The sequence below is a fragment of the Cupressus sempervirens genome, chromosome 3 (genome assembly GCF_028749045.1).
Source record: "Cupressus sempervirens isolate cs-2001-9-10 chromosome 3, ASM2874904v1, whole genome shotgun sequence".
Classification (NCBI taxonomy): domain Eukaryota; kingdom Viridiplantae; phylum Streptophyta; class Pinopsida; order Cupressales; family Cupressaceae; genus Cupressus; species Cupressus sempervirens.
The window spans coordinates 133394946-133412078 of NC_143120.1; positions in this window are offsets into that span (position 1 = coordinate 133394946).

Genomic DNA, 17133 nt, shown 5'->3' on the forward strand with positions numbered 1-17133 from the left:
TCACTTGGTCGTCAAAGGAAAATATGGAAGAAACAGTTCTTACCGAGCTCTCGCGGACAAAGAAGGAATTTAGCTCTTACCGAGTTAACTTGGTAAACTAAGGATTTTGCAGAAGTTGTAATGTTAACCGAGTCAAGATAGTTAACTCAAGAAATTTTTAGAAGCAGTATTGATATAGGAGCATCCTGGGTTGCTTTGTAATCCTGCACATTAGTTCATTCTGCCTAGTTCTAATTGGGCCGACTTTGCTCACATTTAATTTTGGTATAGTTAATTATATTTGATGAGGGATGACTTGTGGTTTCTCTATGTTCTAGAATTATCCGTAAGCCATTTTGGCAAGTATAAGTAGGGTGTTTAGGTTTAGGGTTAGGGAAAATTTTGGGGAGAGTTCAAAAAAGAAGAAGAGATATGTGGATTTAAAAAGCTGATTTGGAGATCTGGAAGTTGTACATTTGTAATTGGTCGTAACCCAAAAGGCCTTACAGTTAGGCATGTATGCTAAATATTTGATGAATCAATAAATATATCCTTGTTCTCTCTTTCCTTGGTGTTGTTCCACGTGTTTTCTTCCATTGTGTTAACTCTTGCAAGGTAGCTTGGATAGCTGGGTGTGCCTTTGGCCCTAGTTATTCATCCCTTGCCTACATCAAGTATGTACCGAGCAGGGTCAGCCATTGAAGGATTTCATTGATTTTTGAAATAATGTCTATTTTTCTAAAGTAATATTTGTAGCTGACTGATGTATGGTTTATTGATAGATGTAACATGTAAATGAGCCGACTTGATAATCTGAAATGATATAAATAAGAAGTCAAGTTGTGAATTCTAAGTGTGTGAGTGTGTGATGGACTTGATATGAGATGAAGACTGATTATTGTGGAAGCAAATTTTGAAGAATGATCAAAGATCATTGAGGAACAACAAAGCTATACTTGATCAAGGAGGATCTAATGATGATGAATAGAGACCTATAATCAGCAAAACTAGTTGCATCTTAATTTAAGTCAATTCATTGTTACTTTCTAACAATTGTAGCAGTGATTTCAAATCTCTAAATAGAGTTGGTTTAACAACCATTTTGTAAATCCTCTAACAAGGTGACAGTTCAGTTGAATTGTTCTAAAGACCTCTAGCAAGGCCACTCCTAACAGGGTGATTAAATCCTCTAACAGGGTCACACCTAATAGTGTGTATTATAACCTTTAACAAGGTTGGCTCCTAACAGGGTTCACTTCAGAAGAGTGAAAAATTGGTAGCTAGTTACTTGGTGGTTTTTCCCATATTGGGTTTCCATGTTAAATCTGGTGTCTTTTGTGTTCATTTTATTTAACTTTTGCATGCATATTAATAATTATGAATGCTAGATGATCAGTAACTAGTTAATCTACTGAGTTACAACATTCTTATAGTGTTTACCAAGTATCAGCAGTAAATAAGTATTAAAGACATCTAAGGGATCTGTGGATTTATTTTTGTGGTAACTGATTCACCCCTCGTCTTAGTTACTCCATCTATAATTCCAATAGATGCTTCCTCTATGAGGCAGTATATGTGATTGAGTAGAGTCATGAAGGACTCTTGGCAGTTTGTATTAAACAATTTATTTGGACACTTAAGTTGGTTGAAGATATTTGAGTAGCAAATTGACACAAATGATGCATTTTTCATTGATGTCAATGGGGTAGAGGTAGTGCATGAAAAAAATCTCCTATGAATGTGGAAAGCTAATGGGGGAGAAGTGAATGCATATGAGAGAATCTCCTATGAATGGGGGAGAGTTATGAAGAAAACATTGATATTAATAGGCGATAAAGATGAGTATATAGAATAGGGGAGAAGTTTATTGATGGGGGAGCAGGAGTTGTACATAAGAGTTTCATACTTGATTGATGAAGAGGATTTGAAAAGATAAGAGAGGAAGCAACAACAATGGAGTTGGATTTGGTATCCTTGGAACTTAGATATTTTTCATCTATGTTGCCATCAATGCTAAAGGGGGATATTGTTAGCATGAATGTTGATGATATTCTTGGGGAGGTATCTAGTATTGTTGGAGCTTTAGGGAGATTGACAACATGATTTTAAGTTGCATTCATGACTATGTTTGTCATTGATGTCAACATACTATGACAATTGACAGAGTAGCACACAAAGAAAAAAATCATAAAGATCGAGTATTGAAGATAAGGTTATGTAGAGTTGAGGACATGTTCTAAATTGTGTCCTAATGACTTGGCTAAGAGCACATGTAGAAAGTCAAAGATTGGTAGTAATTATTTGTGATTCAGAGAAAATAATTTGTAGGCAGAGTTCCTGAGAAGTATTTTTTAGTGTTTAGATTATATATCCTAATAGGGATAGAATATGGATGAGAGCAGTTAGATAGAGGCATAAGATAGCTTGATGATGACATCAGTGAGTGCATGAAGTCTGAGGTCACACATATGAGAAGTTGTGAAGAATGTGAACTGACAGTATTTTGTGATTATGAAAATATGTAATGAATTGTATTATCTTATTGAGGTCCTATTATAATTGTAATTGAGAAAGCCTCAAGGCCAACTCAATGAATTATTTTGAGGACATGCTATAAAGGAAAGTTATTTTCCTTTTGATGAAGTATGGGTGTAGTGATGTAAATGAATTGTATTAGATTTGTGAATATTGGTAAATGCGAGTAAGCAATCAAAGGGATCATTGTGATGCAAAGTTGGAGATATGGTATTGAGATATGAGAAGTATTTGGTGTAATATTGGCATAGTAAGAGGACAAAGCAAGAGTTTGAGTTACTGCGATCAATTACATTTTTATTATTCTAAAAGGAATAATACGAAGACCAGTTGGATAGTGAATTTGTTGGTCTTGCCCCTAAAATTGTTCGGACAATGGGTTCATCTGCCTTCTAGAACTCCTAACAAGATTGGAATCTCCTTATAGGGATTCAAAGTCTCCTAACATGGACTAATGTGTACTGAATGTATTCTATTGGCTCCTAACATAGTCCATCCTCTTACAAGGAAATTTTATATTAGTACATCATTTTGTGGGTACCATCCTCATTGGAGTTTTTCCTCTAATCAAGGGCTTCCCTAGTTAATAATATGGTGTTATTGTGTATGTGTATCCTCTTATGGTTATTGTTTATATTGATCACATGTTTAAGGTTCAATAAGGTTGATAAATATTGTATTGATCATATAATTGTTTCACCCCCCCTCTCAGTTATCTCGGTAGACTTTACTTTCTAACAACATCATCACATAAGTGTATGGCTTAGGTGCATATAAACTTTTGGATATGGATGACATCCTATTTAAGGACTATATAAACTTTATGCACCTAAATCACTATTACACCTTATTCTCCTTCTTTTCCCTACTTTATATTTTCTCCATTGTTCTTATGTCCTTGTGTTTCTTTTGTATTAGCATTACATTTTTTTGCATGTTTGCCAAAATAATTTTTGTCTCAAATGTCTCAAATACTATGTATAATATTTTAATTGTTATGGCAAATGTTTGTGCAAGACTTTTTCAGCCATGAGAAGTGCTAGCTACCAGCTGGGCTAGGGCTCTTTCCCTAGCCTGTTATTGTTGTTTGATCTCTACTATTTTTTTCCTGTTAGAACGAATTGCCAACTGCTGGACATAGTTTGTGTGGGTGTTTTTGGTAATCTTCTGTAGTCAATTTTGGATTAGGGTTTTTATTGTTTGCTTGGCAGGGCCTGGGATTTCTTCTACATTGGTGAGAATAGATGGTTCTTCTCCAACTATGCATGCAATGAGATCTGAATCATTTTATTCAGAGGAGAGCTCCAAGTTGAAAAAAGTTAATGGTTGTTTTTCGTGTAGCCATGATCGCCCTGTTCTGGTTATTCCTCCAGTGGCTGTAATGGAGGACATTGAATATTGGACCAAGCATGCTTTGATATACAAATTTCTTAGCATCCAGATTTCCCTATCCTCTCTTGAGGCATGGATCTGCCGCTCATGGTAGGTGGAAGGTGATATGGACATTATGTTGGCAGGGAATAGTTACTTTTTTGTTGTATTCTCTTGCATGTCTGATCGTGATCATGTTTTTGAAGGAGGCCCTTATTTCTACAACCATGTGGGGTTATTTGTCAAACCCTGGCATTTAGGATTTAATTCTGCTAAGGATCTCCCTTCAACAGTGCCAATTTGGGTTCGCTTGCCTCGCCTTCCCTTGGAATTTCGGTGTGAAGACATCCTCCAGAAAATTGCTACTTTGTTGGGGAAGCCGACTACGATCGCACATCAATCCCTTGGTAAAAAGGTTATTTCTTATGCTAGAATTTGTGTTGAAATTAATTTGAATAACCCATTACCAGATTCTTTGGAAATTTGTCTTAGGGCTTCTTCTTGGGCGTAGTAGTTAGATTATGAATCCCTCCCTTTCCATTGTTGGATTTGTCATGAGTATGGTAATTTATACTGTCAATGCCCCCTTAATTTGACTTCTAAAGGAGTGGATGGTTCTTTAGCTGGCAATGGTGGTTTGGCAAATACTACAGGGAAAGGACAATCTTAGATGGCTAATACTACAAAGGGGATGAATCCACAAGATGCTATAGGTAAGGGTAAGGCTGAAATGTAGGATAAGGATGGATTAACCCCTGATCGCCCATGAGCTAAGGGGTGTGGTCAAAAGAGGCCTTTGAAAGAAAGATTATCTGATTTAGGTTTTAATCGCTTTGAGGTGCTGGATAGTATGGTTCTAGAGGAGGGTATTCCTCCTCCTATCTCTTCTGATCCAGTTTGCCCAGATGAGGGATTTGTTCCTGATGATGCTTGTGGGGCATCCCAAGTTGTAGTTTACTAGAACTGTGAGGTCCCTATAGCTCCTATAATAGAGGTTGTGGTGACTCCTGCGGTGTTGGAAGATAATGATGTTGTTCTGGCTGACCTGGTTAAGGATGTGCTACCATCAAGTAAGGGCAAGGGATCTCCTCTCCCCTTGGGGTTGATGCTTAGACCCTTTAAGCGAGTTTCTTTTACTCCCTCTCTAAGAAGTGGGCGCAAAACAGACCAAGGGAAGATTAAACTCACAGGAGATATATTGATTGAGTCTAGTTCAGTGAAACCTTTGGATGCTCATTTTCCCAATTCTACCCAATGATGATTATTCTCTCATGGAATTTTAGGGGGTTGAATAGCATCCCTAGACAAAAGGCTAATCATAACTTGGTGGTTGATCATAGTCCTGATGTTTTTTGTATCCAAGAGACTAAGCTCTCTGTGGAGTCTATGGTCCAACATGTCTCTAGTATTTGGTCTCATGGCCAATGCCAGTGTGTTGGGGCAATAGGCAGTGCTAGTGGTTTAGCTATATTTTGGGATCCACGAAAAATTTCTCCCCTTGGCTGGGTGTCTTCTCACTCAGCTCTCTCTATGGTAGCTTCTACTCTAGACTCAAGAGAGGTAATCATGGTTACTAATGTGTATGCACCTGTTGATCTTGTGGGAAAGGAGGAACTTTGGAACCATATTCAATATGTTAGAAATTGTCACCCTTATCATCCTTGGGTGTTAGTAGGGGACTTCAATTCAATTTTAAGTCTAGAGGAGAAGCAAGGTGGTTTGGCTAGACTGGGGCCTTCTTCTGCTCTTCTTTGGCAACACATCTCTTTTGCATCTCTCTGATGTTAAGCCTTGTAATGGTCTATATACTTGAAATAATCGAAGGACTAGAGTTGCTGCTATCTCAGAATGTTTGGACAGATTTCTTGTTTCTTGCTTCTAGGTTAGAGGCACTCTTACTCTCTCTTCAAAAATCCTTGATTGGAGGGGTTCTGATCATTGGCCAATCAAATTTTTTGCTATTGGGGCTTGTATTCCAAAGCATCCTCCTTTTAAGTTCTAGTTGATGTGGCTTCATGACTCCTCTCTTCATGATTTTGTTTTATGTTGGTGGAAAGATGGTGCTCCTACATATGGTACTGCAATGTACTCATTTTCTAAAAGGCTTCAATATGTTAAAAGGCAGCTCAGGATATGGAATATGCAATGCTTTGGGAACCTTCACTCTATGAAGAGGCTTGCTCAAGAAGATCTTGATGTCATCGCAAGGGAGATTGGAGATCAAGGTCTCTCAGAGGATCTTGGAAGGGTTGAATCCCTTGCTTCTAGAGCTTTAGAAGAATGGGAACTTCAAGAGGAAATTTTTTGGAAGCAAAAGGCTAGAGTTGATTGGATCCAGGAAGGTGATCGGAACACTGCCTTTTTCCATAAAACAGTGCAATCTCGCCAGGATCAGAGCAATATCTCTTCTTTGGTTAATTCTCAAGGTATCCATCTGAATTCCTTGCCAGCTTTGTTCCAGGAGGCTACTCGGTACTTTTCTACCCTCTTCTCTAAGGACTCTCCTCCTGTTGATAATGAAGAAAATATTCTTTTGTCTTGTATTCCTTCCCTTATCACTCAGGAAATGAATGATTATTTCATGCATCCAATATCTTTGGAAGAGCTGGAGGAGGTGGTCTTTGGCATGCCTAAGGGGAAGGCTCCTAGTCCTGATGGCTTTCCAATTGAGTTCTTTCAGAAATTTTGGGACATCATTAATCATGATTTGTTGGAGGTGGTTAAGGAATCCTATTCTAGCAAACAAATGCTTTGAGCTTTGAATTCTACATTCTTGACTCTTATTCCTAAGAGAGAGGGTGCTAATAAATTGGATTTTTTTAGACCAATTGCCTTAGGTAATGTGGTTTACAAAGTTATTAGTAAGTTGATTGCTGAGAGAATTAAAAAGTGGCTTCCCATTATTATCTCAGAAGAACAAGGTGGTTTTGTTGCTGGAAGACAAATTTTGCATGGGGTGGTTATTGCTACTGAGACTATTCACTCTATGGCTACTTCAAGGAAGAGAGCAATGTTTGTTAAGCTGGATATGGCTAAGGCCTACGATAGAGTTAAATGGAGTTTTCTAAGGAGTATTCTTCTTTCTTTTGGATTTAGCTCTAACTGGGTGAGTTGGACTATGAGTTGTGTTACTTTTGCCTCTTTTTCTATTCTTATTAATGGTCAACCTTCTCAGCTATTTGGTGCCTCTAGAGGCCTCCACCAGGGTGACCCTCTCTCCCCATATCTATTCATCATCATGGTTGAAGGCTTGGGCAGATTCATTAAGTAACAGGTGTCCCAGAATTCTATTCAGGGGTGGCGGTGGGGTAATGGCTTACCTTCTCTTTCCCATCTTCAATTTGTTGATAATTTTGCTCTTGTGGGTCTTGCTAGGATCAAGGAAGCTGAAGCCTTTTGACATGCTTTGGACATTTATTTGGCAGCTTTAGGCCAAAAAGTTAATGAGCACAAATCTTCCATTTACTTTTTTAATACTCCTGATTCTATTCAGCACAGGATTGTTGGTATCCTGCAGTTTTAGATTGGGTCACTTCCTTTGACTTATCTTGGCATTCCTATTGCTATTTCTAGGTAGCCATGTCTCTTCTGGCAAAATTTGATTACCAAGCTTCAGGATAAGGTTAATCATTGGACTCATAGATGGCTTTCTACTGCTGCCCGAGTTACTCTTCTTCAAGCTATTATCCAAGTTCTTCCTACTTATAGAAGCATGGTTCAAGCTGCTCCTATTTACTTTCTCAAGGATTTTGATGCTCTTTCTCAGCAATTCCTTTGGAGTGGCAATTTGCATATTACTAAATAGAGCTTGATTAGTTGGGCAACTATTTGTAGGCCTAAAAAGGAGGGTGGTCTTGGTCTTTGATCTGCTCTCTTGAGTAGTCAAGCTTTGGCTGCTAAACTTTATTGGTGATGGTGCTCTGGACAACATCAAATTTGGGCTCATATTATCACTCATAAATATTTTCATGGTGTTGATCCTTGCTTTGTTTCTACACTTCCTCTTGAAGGTCGTGGCTCAATGGTTTGGCATACTTTGAAGACATGTGTGGTGTTAGTCAAGAGGGGTCTATTTTGGATATGTAAAGGTGGTTCTCAGGCTTTGTTTTGGTTTGATGCTTGGGATGGATTCCCTTCCATTTTATCCATGTACCTTCATCTTCAGTCTATTTGTGACTCTTTTCATGCCACTGGATGGGATAAAGTGGCTCATTACAAGACTCCTTTTCAAATGGGACCTATTGTTGGTTACAGATGAAATCATTCTTCTTATTGGCCTCCTGGAGGTACAGACGTGGATCATCAGGAGCTTTCTCAGATTATGGCCTCTAGAGAGTGTTCCTCTTTGCTAGGTCCTGATGTTTTGGCTTGGGGAGGTACCTTGTTTGGTAAATATCATGTCTCTACTGGGTATCAGGAGATAACTAGACATTTATTTGGGGATGCTAAGGTCCCTTGGTGGAAGCAAGTTTGGAATAAAGTTTCTTGGTCCAAGTGTAATTTTTTCATGTGCCTAGTGGCTCACAACCATTGTCTTACATGGGATAATCTTTGTAAACATAGATTTTAGGGCCCCTCTTATTATGTTTTGTGTGGTAATGGGGAGGATTCTATCTCCCATCTGTTCTTCCATTGCTCCTATTCTATTCAGCTATGGCACCTTTGGTGGTGTGCTTGGGGTTGCTCTTGTAGGCATACTTCCTCTTTGCCTGAGTTCTGGGCCCACTTGGGAAGTGCTCCCTCCAAGTCTTCTCCTCTCCATGCTACTTGGATTGCTGGCCCTTCATTCATGCTTTGGCATATCTGGTTGGAGAGGAATCGTCGAATATTCCAAGATGTTCAACTAGATGTTTTGCATCTTTGGTGGAAGATCTCACATTCTCCTCAGGAAACTATTCATGTGAAGTACGAGCTAGATGGGGGTATGGATCTGGTTGATCTTGCTATATGCAATCACCTCAATTTTCATCTTTAGGATGGGGCTGCAACTCAAAGGTTTCCTTTTATGTCCAGGCAGCTTCAACATTAGAGGAAGGGTTAGGTAAACCGGAATGGGCATTGGACTCCTCCTCCCTATAGAGTTCTGAAAATTAACACTGATGGTTCTTCCCAAGGGAATCCAGGCCCTACTAGTATTGGGGGAGTGGCTCATTGTAGTTCTAGTGATGTTAAATTCTTTTTCTCAATTCATAAGGGTGATTTCACTAACAATCTCATGGAAGCTCAGACTATTTTATATGTTGTGGAACAGTGTTGCTTGCGGGGATGGAGTAAGATTATCTATGAGTCTGATTCCCAGGTGGTGGTGAACTTGCTTTCTTCACAGCAGCTTGAGGATGTTAGTTGGCAGCTGGCCACTGTTGTTAATCAGATTATTCTCTTCTCTATCTCTTTTCAATTCATTAGGTTCACGTATATTCCTCGTGAATGGAAAAGAGTTGCTGATTGTTTAGCCAAATAGGCTTCTAGTCATGATCCAGGTTGGAATATTATGCATAGGAGGCAACTTTCCTTTGAGATGGTGCAAGAATTTGATGATCTTGTTGATCAGGATCGAGCTCCTTGTTGAGCTCTCTTTGTTGTATTCCTATCTATCTTAATAAATTTTTACCCCTCTTTTCCATAATATTTTAATTGTTATGATAATTATATTGCCCTTAGAAATAACTACACATTATTTTCAAGTCATTGTTGATCTCTATGCCTAAGTTTCCTATTAGTGTCCAAACACTTAGTCACTTACTAAGAAAGGATGGATGGTCATCACTACGATCGAGTCATTTTGTAAAGGCTGAGTATATAAGGACTTGTTTATTTTGCATTACATGTCGAGCAAGTCAAAGATTTTCGAGTACCCTAGTTAAGACTGAGAACATATATAAGTTGAGCTTATATAATTGAGACTGAGTAGATTGTAAGATAGATTTTGTCAAGTGAATAGAATAGATCAAGTTTGTAGAAGTCGAGTGCCAGCATGAATGTTAGTTATGATCGAGTGTCAGATCATTTAGATATCGACAAAACCAATTCTGTTAGATGATTTTGTAATCGCACAAATACCTATGTAAATCATTTTGGATGACTTCTAAATAATATTTAATGATTGTAGAGATAGTTAAGATAGAGTTTACATGTCTTTACAAAAGGTATTGATCCTAAGGAAAGTAGATCAACCAATTTGAAAAAATCAGAAGGGAAACAAAAAAAGGAATGAATTGTGAATTGTTGATTATGATCCAGAACTTTCAAAGTTTGTCTATTTAAAGAGGGTTCTGACCCTAGGATCAAAAGAGTGTGTGAATGAATGAGTAATGAATGGGTGAATGCATAAGAGATGAAGCAAACACGAATATAACAGAGCAAGGAAGACCAAGTATGAGAGGAGATTAGATAGAGCAATTCAAACAGTGAAGGACAAAATAAAGAGATCAGATTGAGACATTGAATAGAGGAGATCCGAAATAAACTTTCAAAGAAAACTGAGGGTTAGGTACTAAATCAATTTTAACAGATTGAGTCAGGGCAAACATCTTAACAAAGTGATCCTAAAATATCTATTTATAATATCCTAATAGAGTCCTTACTTGATTGTAAGTGTAAAATCCTTTAATAGGGTAAAACCTAATAGTCTTAAAACTTTTAACTAGGTAGACCCCTCATAGGGTAGATCGTCTATTATGATCAAACATTGTAACCCTAACATGTTAACTTTATTGTTGCAATAGTGAAGATTTGTGGGTTTTGTCCTCACCTTAGTTTTACCTTCACATTGAATTGTTCTTGGGTAACCAAATCATTTGTGTTATGTGTTGAATCTTTTCATGAATTTGATGTTTTTATTTACATTTTAGTATTAGAATTTTGATGTTACATCTGAGATATGAGATTAATCAGGTGTGAAATTAGTAATTTGTTTTTGCAAGTATAAGTTTAAGACCCTGATTCACCCCCCCCTCCCCCTCAGTATCTTATTTTCCATTAAATCCTTCCAAAAATTGGTATCATAACATAGTTATCTTGGAAGAAGTCTAACAACTTGAGAGGATCAGATCTTGGAGATGCGGGAATACTTGATGGGAAAAGTCATTGAGAACTAGATGATTGAAATCCATAACATATGCAACAACTTGAAGGAGCGAGAGAAAACTTAAGAAAATCCTTGAAGAAAATGAAAGAGATGGAAATTCAACAAAATGATGCATGTTACAAAGAAATTGATATAGAATGACTATTTGATAGTGGAAAGAATGGTGATAGTGATGTAGCAATAGCATAACTATTGGAGAAAAACAACATTTTGAGCAAAGAGGTAAAAGGGCTCAAGTGAGAAAAAGAAACCCAATTAGTAAGGCTATGTGAAGTGATAAAGAAAAAGAAGAAAGCAAAAGAAGACAAAATCATGGCTGATAAAGATAAAAAATAGATGGCAGCCATACTTGAAGAAAGCTCATTTGAAGTACAAAAGCTCACAAATAATAAATTGGATATCCTGAATCAGTTGATAATTGTAAATTAGGAAACAAACATGAAGGACATGGAGATCACAAGTTTAAGGTCATAGACTAAGCAATTAATAAATGAGTTAAGGATTAAAAAAGGAACTTTTGGAAAGAATGAACAAACCAAGTGAAGTTATCAAATACTTTGAAGAATTGATGAGATCACCAAGATCAATAAGAGATACTTCTAGACTGGAATACAACAAGCACTTTTTATCTACTGAAGAAGGAGAATCATCAAAGAGTGGAGAACAAAGAAATGCAAAATCTAGGGGGAAACCTACATGTCATCATTATGGTAAACTTGGACATACAACCAACATCTATAGAAGTAAGAATGGTATGAAAACTTCTAAACCTAAGTCTATTGGTAATTGATTTAATTGCAAGAAGGTAGAACACCAAGCACATGAATGCAAATCCAATAAAAGTGATTCACCCACTACATCTAGATTCAAAGGACATTGCTATAATTGTCAAATATATGTAAATAGAGCTCATGAGTGTCGATCCAAGACAAAATCTAACTGGACATCTAAAAAACAAGTACATACACTAAGAAATGGTAAATCTCGCAATTGGGATTACAATACATTGTATAATTGTCATTATTGTAGAGAATATGGGCACTTTCTAGAGAATTTCATTAAGGCACATTTCAAAGGAAACAACAAGAAATGGTTGAATGGAGAACTAGTTTGTTTTAGTCATCTCAAAGTTGGACATGTTACTAGAAACTACATATGCAAAGCACCTGCACCAAACAATGGAAATGACAAAGGTAAAGAAAAGGTTGAGGTAAAGAAAAACATGGAAAGAAATGGTGGAAGCTGGAAGCAATGGATCAAGCAAAGCTAAGATCACCCAATCCAATGGATTAGGTGACCACACCACAACTAACTAAGAGAAAAAGTTATGCAAGAATTGTATATTTAATGATATATATTACATCAGTTCCTAACTTGAAACATGCTAAAAGTTCATATCTGCATAAGAAAGGATGTATACAGAACAAATATATAGAAAGGAAAGTGAAAGAGAATCATTTACTACATGAAGTATCAAGCATCAGTAATACAATCTGCATTGACCAAGTATTGCAGTATAGATCGAGTGATTAACTAAAGTAATGTGTTGACTGAATGAATTGGTATTGAATGAGTAAGGTGATGATAATTGAGTGTTTGTAAGTAAGCATGGAGATTGAGACAACTGTTAGACACCTACCGAGTACAAACACATTTATTGCAGACTTAAATGGAAAATTGAAGGTATTTTATCAAATTCAAGCATTCATTTCTATTCACCATGCAATTTCAAAGCTCATAAGTGATTCAAAGGCGATCGAGGCAAATTTAGTGACAAAGCAAGCAAATTATAGTGAAGCATTGGCAAATTTGATAAAGTTTGTAAGTGTTACATTCAGTACTAAGTTAATTGTTTTTTCTAAAGTTATCATAAAAGAGTTTGTTTTCGAAAACCCTAGATTGAAATGGCATCAACAAGTGATATGTTGAAATTGAGCAACACTCAAATCGTGAGGAATGACTAGTGTCCTTTGTCCAATTTCAAAAATAGTGTGAATTTTGAGGAGACTGAAGATAATATTGGCGCCCTCTCATCAATTCCACTTAGATTTTTGATAGTTCGAGATGTAAGATCCCATTACATGTGAAAAATAGGAGAAATAGGAGATTTTGAGATAGGGGAAGCTTAAGAGAAGTTGTGTGATAATGGTGTACTAAGGGATGAATACAAGATCGTTGATGAGAAAAGGCTTACCTGTGCCCTAGGTTTTTCTAAAGTTTTTAAGAATGGATAAAGATTATCCTAAGTTGTGTTCATGATATGAAGGTATGGTTAGAAGGAAGACCAATCAAGATTAACAAAATACCATTATACTCTGAGTTACTAGATACCCTACCTTGGAAAGATTGAAGAGAATGAGGAGCGTAACATGAGATGAGATTGAGAAACCAACCAAAGCAAAGTGGGATGGTCGAGGGATGTCAATTGATGGGATTGATGATCCTATGATTGAATTTGTAGTATGAGTGATAGCACACAAATTCTTCTAGTTTAGAAAATTGAATAGTGTGTCATGCATTGCAGTAGACCTAGGCTACAAAATTGTCAAAAAGGATCATACTTATGATCTCGTCAAGCTGCAACTGCAACAATTGGTAAAGAATTTGGGAGCAATAAGAAAAGCAAAGAACACATCATGTAAGTTTGGATCTTTGTTAGTTTGTATATGCTTTTATGTACAATACTCTTTTCCTACAGTTGGTACAATAGTATGGGATAAGAACAAGCCAACTATGGAACAAATACATGACTTGATAAGTCAATTGGGAGAGAATTTTGAAGCAATCATGGTTAACTATTTTGAGGATTCCAAAATTAAAATTACAAATCGAATGAGGATTCCCAAATTTGTTGTAGATAAAGATTTTGATGAGAAATGTTTCATGGCAAACACAGATTTGGTTTATGCACATGCAATGCTACCTAGAATTGCATACTTAAGGCATATACACCTTATGAGGTTAATGTTGATGAAGTTATAGTAGTAGTGACTACACTTTTGTCAAAAGATGTTGATGCAAATGTCAAGTCATTAGACATGTTGGTCTAATTTTTTACAAAATAAAATTCTTCTAGTCTAGTTATAAAAAATTAGAATCGAATCCATTGCTTGCCTGCTAGGGTTTTTGGTTTTTTTGCCTTGTATTTTTAATATAAAAAAAACCTTTCAAACCCTAAGTCTTGTGTTCTTTTTGAATTTATTCGGGCATGGAGCCTTTCAAATTTTGAATTTTCCTTAAATATTCCATTTTACCAAGTGCCTTTTACCCATTTTTTTGCCACCGTCTGATATTTATAAGATCTATAGCTGTTGCATCGTCACTATGTGAAAATAAAAGTTTTTTAATGATAGCGACATAGCGACTGTTGTGAAATTTTTTCGTGGTGTTGTAAAGTGAAGGGTCGGTGCTGAGAAACTGTATTGTTTCAAAAAGGTTCAGTCAAGTGCTTCATGTCAGAATTGTTAGAACTAGAAAAGGAACCAAATGTAATGAATTGCAAATGGCATCACTAGAATCTAGTTTTTCTAATGAGTCATTATGTCACGATTGAAAAAAGTTTGCACCCTGAGTCTTTATGTATAGCGAGATAGTGACTTGGTGACACGTGTCCTCAAGGATTAGTGGGTCCAATTTGAAATTCCAATAGTGAAGGAAAAGTACAAGTGGAGAATTTTCATTGGATTGGCTGTCGGCATGTCAAGTGGAAAATGAGTCATCCCTGTTTTCACTCCTGGATCATAGGATTTTTTGAGATCAACAGTGTGAATTTAAACCTAGAAGGTGGTGACACTTTGTTTCCCTTACAGTTCATTTATGAGGAATGAAAGCTTTGCGTGCAAGCAAAAAAATAAGATATTGCAAATCTCGCCATTTCCATCCCATGCAAACAAGATTTCAAGCTTCCAAAGCAGAAGAAATTAGTGAGAATTTATGTTGAGTTTGATCAAAATGTGAGGCAATTTCCCATTATTTGCAAGATATTGTAGGATTACAGAGAAGAGCAAGCAAGAAAATCAAGTAAGTCCTTATACACTATAATCGTTGTAGCAATTTAGTTTTCTGCAAACTATATCTAGTATGCCTCCCAAGAAGGTATTCTCTGGGCATGAAGATTATTCAGCCAGGAATATCCATGATGACCTACTTGAATTGCTCCTTGAGTCTACCACTGAAACTATGAAAGTGAAAAGTTAACCTTGTTAAACCCTAGGCTCAAAATTGTAGATGGGTTATACGATAAGGGGAATTGGATCCAAGATGCCAAAACTTCTCAAATTGGTCTTTCTTTATTTAAGAAATGGTTTTCAGAAAGGAATTGATTTGCCCCACATGCCAATATCTGGAACTTTGACTTAGGAAAGTCGGTAGTTCCAAGTGTTTTTATGGATTTTGACCTTTTCGAAGTTGTTGCAAAAAATTATGATCAAGCAATCAAAGTAGTGAGAAGAATTGATGGCAAAATTCTAATCACGATTAGCCTAGAGGAAATTCAAGAGAGGGCCTTTGACAAACTATCATGTGCCCATTGACCTACCAAAATTAGAGAAACAATATATGTCAAACAAGGATGCAATTAGGTAGGGTACATTGAGGGCACATATAGGCAAAATTGGAAATTTGCCAGCGATTACAACATCCTCTAGGGAACCTTTCAAAAGGTCATATTTCAATACCAGGGCCGTGGAGGCATACAGGACTCTATGTAATATTTTTCGTGAAGACGAAGAGGATTTTATGCCCATAGGTTTTATGTATATGATCACTCAGATTTCCTCTTTTGGTGTGGATGTTATTTTTGATTTTGCCTCCTATTTAGCAGAAGCAATTCACATTGGCCTAGTTGGGATTGCAAGAGGCAAGGTGGAGAAATTTTTTGGTAACTATTCTTTGTTGATGCATATGTTTTTGTTCAAAGGAGTGACATATTTTGGTGAGGAAATGAAATTGAATGGAGAACAGGATGGGGAAGCACTGCCAGTCTAGTTATGGAGTGTAGATATGACCTAGGAAGCAGAAAAGGCTAGTTTTTTCAGGTTTGATAAGAACTTTACTTCAAAGTTGAGGTGCCTATTATTAAGTGACAATCCCAGAGTGCTTAAGGCACTGGTAAGTCTTATTAGGCCCCTGGATAATCCTACTAGTTTCAAAGTGTCACATAATTGGGGAGACATCATCCCATACTTAGTTTCAACTGTCTTTAGGATTTATGGTTTCAAAGGTACTCCTCATCTATTACCTTACCAGGTTCCATTGAAGGTAGGGGTAGCTAAATTTTTGTGGAAGCTAGGAGGATTCGAGGAAACTTATTTGTTGAAAAGGCAAAGAGGGTCAATATTCCCAACTTGCACTGTAGCCCACCAATTTGTGATCACAAAAGGGGGTTGGCTTTCTCTGTATAAAATACTAGATCAATACAAGATGGTTGTCTCTCATCCCCATTTTTGTGAGACTGAGGGATTCTATAACTTGGCCTTTAGGCACAGAATCAAGCTTGGAAAAATCGATCATGAGTCATATTTTCTTGAAGACATAATAAGAAATGAGTTTTCCTTGCAAGAATAGGAAACCAAGAAAGAAAATAGAGAGTGTTCTCAAGGGTTTTGGATTTTATTCATTGTTTTGATGAAAATTATAGTCCTCTAGGTAACGCCATCACAAAGGCAGATAGGATAAATAAACTCATGATTACTTTCCCTGAAACAATGGAAGCTATGAATGAGAATTTTTTTTATTTTATTAATACTTATCCAGATAGTGCCAAGGAGGTAATGAGGAGATTGGGATTCACTCCCAATCTAGGGATAGGACAATTGATTGTCCAGAAAATGCCAAGTTATAACATCATTCAAAATAAGAAAGCCACTATGGATAAGGGAAAACAAATAATAGTATGCACTAGTGTTGTCCTAGAAGAAAGGTCTGACGAGCCCTCTCCTAAGAGGCAAAAATTAATGAAAAAATAGGATCCTCACATTGAGGAATATTCACCTACATAATCCCCTTTGCAGATTGAAGAGGAACAATTCACTAGAGAGCAAATTTAACAACTGGGGTCACAAGGAGGAAATTTTATTACCTAGGTAGAATTAGATGAAGGAAACCCCTAGGAGCCTCCTATGCCAAGCCTAGAGTTGACAGTAGCATATTTTAAAGGAAGG